Genomic DNA, 6,000 nt, shown 5'->3' on the forward strand with positions numbered 1-6,000 from the left:
GTACTTATAGCAACTGTAAAATATTCTGAAGAATAAGAAGTAAAAGCGTTTCATTGCGAAATAAATAAATAATAAAATCTTGCAGAACCCCTAAAATTGCTCTAAAGTAGGGTATGTGCAGCGGGAAAAATTTAAATGAAAAGATAATTGTCACATTTAATTTAAAAAAAAAAAAAAAAACAGATTAGAGAAAAATGATTTTTGTTAGTGCACAAGCATTTAGTTACGTAGGTCAGTCAGAAAGTTAGTTGCACATGACAATTTTGATGAAACTCAGTGACAACAGTTCAGACATGTACCTTTACCGTGTGACGTAGTAGCTTCCCCAAGGCGAGTTTAGTTTTTCTGATAATCAGTTGCAAACATGCCTCAACAGCTGCAAGTAGCGTCCAAATTGGAGATGAGTGCAGTGATCGGATTTTGTTAGCAAAAAGGTGCAATTGCACTGAGAGAGAGAAATTGACGGGCAGTATCATGAAGTGTATGGTGAAAATGCCATGTTACGTTAAGCTATCGTGAAATGGTGCAACATGGTTGAGAGTGGACGTACAGATGTTGACGACGCTGAGCGCGAGGGAAGACCAAGTTTAGGTGGGAAGTGTGTGCACCCTCCTTAGTCGCCAAAACCTTTCAACTCCTGACTTCGATGTTTTTGGTCTCATGAAACAAGAACTTTCATTAGACGATACCATTCGGATGACAAAGTGAAAGCTACAACCCAACAATGGTTATCAGACATTGGACGGGATTTCTTTGCAGAAGGTATCGAAAATCTTGTACCACGTGTCGACAAATGCTTAAATAATGGAGGTGGCTACGTTAAAAACTACATGTTGAATGGAACTTTAAGATAACAATAAAGTTATTGCGAAACTTCAATCCTTTTCTTGTTTTCTTGAGTAATAGAACTAACTTTCTGACTGACCCTCGTAGTTGGAACTGCAATCGGTATAGAGGCGCTTTTTGTTGTCTGTCTAATGAACTGTTTATATAAAATGCTTCCTTTGAAAATTAGAAAACCTAAGAAGTTTCATCACACACACAAAAAAAAAGGCCCGAGCCTAAACTTCACCGCAGATAAACGCATTTGGGGGGGGGGGGGGCGAACTTTTCCTCGCGTCTGAAAGTTTTAAAGAGCGAGGCATGATCCCATTTACATTTAGCGATTGAAATAAACACCTAGCAACTATAGTTGGGGCAAACATAACCGGACAGCGTCGTAATGCTGCGATTAGGTTCTGCGAAAAATTCATGATGCTGCCAGGTTAATTTTGCCTCAGCTATGGACAACGATGTAGTTAAGTTGTTTCAATCATTATCTAATGATAGAGTTCGTTTGAAGGCAATTTAGGTGATGAGTTCTTCAAATTTTACGGGGTTTTTTGAATCAGAAAGGAATGGGCCTCGACTGTTGATCCTTCTATTCTGTTTTTGAATTTATGATTTGTCTTATCTGTGTAAGGCTATAAAACTATTTCAACGGTGTAGTTATTCAGGAATACTTAATACATTCTAAACTACTGGCTTATACATTTTTTTTTTAGGTTTTTTTGGTTTTAACGCAGTCGAGTTTTTTGTTTTTATTTAATAATTTTTTCCTTGTCTAACGTTGTCGAAAAGAACTTTAGAATGTTTTTAACGAAGTTAAAAAACTTAAAATTCAATCTCCCTTCCCGTAAATCCCCCCCCCCCCCAAAAAAAAAGAAAATTTGTAATGGCGTTTTTAAAGTCATATTGTCAAAAATTTGAGAACCCCCCGAAACTTCTCTCTCCTCCAGCGCCATCAAGCATAGGCCTTATAACTTCAAAAAATTTCCGAGTTAGAGCTACCCACCTCCTCCCCTAACATATCAACATGTATCCCAAAATTGCGTTTTTAAAACTTCAATAACAAAAATTTGCGGGGACAGTCCTTAATGCGTTTTTAAGGCTTCAAAAATTTCCAGAGTAACTTGCGCTAAACCAAATCCTTTAACTAGTCTTACAATCAAATATAGCCTGAAATTGCGTTTAAAAAAAATGTTTTTTGAAATTTCGTCTTAAATGAGATACCAAATCCAGTGTCAGTTTGGCATGTATTTCAAAACATTATAAATACTCCTAGTTCTGCTCCTTCCTTTTCCCTACAATTATAAAGGCACTGCTGATCCTATGAGCGCATGAAAAGTGATTGGTGGTACATATTACTATTTCATGTCCAACTTGAAGGCCAATTAAAGACCTTCATGGCCTTTCTTTGGCACTTGCGACATTTACGACACCACGCATCGTTTTTTGAACCAACACGATTTGTACATTATTGAATGTTGATTAAATTATATTATAATAATAAATTAAAATTATCTGAGAAAACATTTGCTCTCATTTTGATTAAGTAACTTTAACTCTTGGTAATTCTGTAAAATTACTATTCAAAAAAAAAAAAAAAAAAAAATTAAAAGAATCAATAGTATCGTTTGCCGTCCCCCCCCCCCCTCCCGTCTTCTTCCTACTTTTTTTTCCTTTTCCTGTTTTGCTCTCCCCCCCCCCTCCATTGCCATATGTCTACCAATGCGCAAAATGCTTCAAAAATAATAGCAACAGGTGACTTTTTGTCAAAAACTTATGAATCCCCCCCCCCCCCCCCAAAAAAAGATCCTGTCTACGGCCTTGGCCACTTCATGTAGCTTGTTGTCCAAAAAACACGAACGCTTTCGACAAATGTTTTGGAATTGCCTAGATATTTTTTTTTCTTAATTTTAATTCCAGGAAGTCTCCAAAATCGCATGGGACAAGATCTGGGCCACTTCATGTAGACCCGTAGTTCAAAAACACGAACGTTACTAAACAGTTGTAGCCTTGATATTTTTCTCCCAATTCGAACTTCAGGAAGGTTCCGAAATCGGATAAGATCTGGATCACTTCCCCACTTTATATAACCTCGTTGCTCAAAAACACGAACACTATTGACAGTTGTTTTCGAATTACTAAGAAATTTTTTCTCATTTTGAGAGAACAAAATTTTTGTTTTTAATATCATCTTTTTTTCCTGAACGCGGAACGAGATTAGAGAATATTCACTACATTTTTTTTCATACAATTTGCATTACTAATTAATCACTGCTTTTATATTTCGATTTTTCACAATATTTTCCTGCAATAGCTAAAAAGTGGCAGCAGATCCCTCTCATGGGCGAATACAGACTAACCATTGGGAGGGGGGGCATGCTATAGAATGCTCTCCCCCCCCCCAAAGCAAGCCTACGACTTGGAAAAAATTCTGAAATTGCACGAAAAATTTCTTAAAAGGCTTGGGTGTGAATAAAAGGCACGAATTGGTCACGAATAGTTCTCCTAATAGGTATAAACGTTACAAATGAATTTCAAAATAATTAGTGAATTAAAAAGACAACTGAAATCGTTTACATTTTATTCATACAGTGTTTGAACACAATGTGAATGGATGCTTTTGTCGACTGTTTAGGTGGGGGGGGGAGGGGGTCATGACTCCCATGACCCTCCCCTTGTATCCGCCACTGATCCCTCTCCTTCTTGGCTTTGTGTCTACTGTGACCACGGATTGTATGGAAAGAAAAACATCCGTTTTACAGCTGGAAATAGACAAATCAATTATTTTTTACCAATGTCAGCTTTTGCAGAAGCAGAGTCTCATTCAAATGAGCGGAATACACGCATCAAATTTTTACTTTTCCACCTTATTCTCATAGATTCGTCTTATCAGGACGTTTGAAAATTCCATGCTATCCGTGGTTGGACAGTACGTCTTTAAGAATAACTGATTGACCAAGAACAAGCTTAATTTCTCTGCTAATTTCAAATGGAACATGATGGAAAGTTTGCGCGAAAGATGATCTTGAGTTAATTTTTACACGTAGATTATAATATTTATGGTATTTGTTGAAAAATTACATATGGTTGACTGCATAACTAAACCACAGAAATCTGTACAAAAAATAAACCAGAGGGCATTCGCTATTTTTAATTTTCAATTTTAAGGAAGTTATACTTTTAAGAAGATTAAGCTTAAGAAGTAATCAGTTGGAAGTTTCACTGAATTTTGTTTGCTAAGGATCAGAATAAATGAAGATGCGTGTGGGAAACGCATGTTTATCAGCTAAGTAGCTACGGTTGACAAGATTTTCCCAACAATAAACGAAAGTTTTATCTTTCCTCCAGAAATCGCATACGAGAGGGTAGAAATCCGTCTTAACGCTGCACGCTTACTTTCACTTAATACATATGTATATGACACTCGTTGACACCAACACGTTTTATGTTGTTTCTCAATGGAACTTGACCAAATACAATCACTTGGTTAGAATTTCCTGTTATTAATATTATTTTTTGTTATCATCACGGACGCGAATTTAAATTTTTTGGAGGGAGGAAATTTTCAATTTGCGGAATGAAATTCCGAAACTTGCCGAGCAATAAAAACTTACACATGTAGATACATTGGAACTCCAATTATCTGACTATCCGAATGACTGATTATCCGAATCAACATCTACCAGAATTTTCTTTGAATCTTTCACCGACGGTCGTTGTTCGTAAATGGTTTCGTTTTGCCTCCTTCTTTTTTTTTTTTTTTTAAAGAAACTTTAATGTCGGAAACTAACGACTCTGTAAGTGAATCGAGATCGTTCCATTATTTTTCCATCTTAACAAGTACAATGTAAAAAAATGTGAAAAAAAAAAAAAAAAAACACATTCAACACCTAGCCTCTGACATTCACTTGAACTTTAGCATCTTGAACTCAAATTATGTTTTTCGCAATCACGAACTGCAATAGGACCCTACTCGTAAGGTTTCTTGGTTCTACAAACGGGATGGAATGGAGTGGAAATAAAGGAGAAATTTCCACTCGTCATATTATGGCTGGTGATTTTCTAGATGAGGTAACACGAGGCATATCCATAAAAAATAAATGATCATCAGGATGCGGTAATAAAGCTATGGTCAATTTACATCCGTACACATCATAAAGATTATATTTACAGTGCATAACATTATGTATTTTTATTTCTTATCCATCTTAAATGATGGGAATTGGTAATCTGGAAATTTTGTATTTAGATGAAGCTTTGCTGTTTAAATTCATCTATATAGGTGTTTTTTCAGAAAAAACGTGGTATTGCATTAAAAAACTCGTTTTAATGTAAAATTTGCTTGAGTTAAGCTTTATAAAAAAAAGAAAAAGAAATAAACAAACCGCAGACGTTTGTAACCATGAAGACGAAAATTTCTCTCTAAATAAATACTAAAAACAACAAGCTAGATTTGTTCTTGGTGTAATGGTAATCTGAAAAGCTTTGGTCAAGAGGGGGTGATAAGCAATACGTGATTGCCCTCCCCCCCCCCGAAAAAAAAACTACATAACAACTGGAAAATTTTCAGAAAACTGAGATTCTATAATATTTTCCAGCAACCGATACAACTTCTTCGAAAGTTATGCAATAAAGATACTTTTAAGAAGAAACAGTAGCCGTTACTGGAAAAATTTATGGAATCCCAGTTTCCTAAAGATTTTGTACGTTAATTTTTTTAGTGTAAAATAACCTCTAATAAATTTTTACAATAACCTCTAATATTTTTTACAATAACTTTTAAAGTTTTCCGAATGGTTGTATTATTGAATTGGTCATCCTGATTGATTGTATTTCGCCTACCGTAAAACACTCAGGTAAGGACTATAACCTGGAATTGTATGATAGCAGAAGGTATAGGCAGAAGTTGTGTGATTAATTGTTGCGTGAAACATAAATACTTAATGCTTAAATATGTGACAAAATATGCTCAAATGGAAGGCTTATTCCTAAAGCAGATTCCTATTGCATGGGATCTTATCTTTTTTTAAGAATAATTTGTATTTCAACAGGATTCAACTCTATGTCATGTTCCTAGCAGAAGCAAAATCCTGTTTCAAGGCAATCTTGTTTTACGGCTGAAATAGACTGGCGATATTCCAAACCTCAATCGAATCGGAAATCTTTCGAACA

The sequence above is a fragment of the Uloborus diversus genome, chromosome 2 (assembly GCF_026930045.1).
Source record: "Uloborus diversus isolate 005 chromosome 2, Udiv.v.3.1, whole genome shotgun sequence".
In the NCBI taxonomy this organism is placed as follows: Eukaryota; Metazoa; Arthropoda; class Arachnida; order Araneae; family Uloboridae; genus Uloborus; species Uloborus diversus.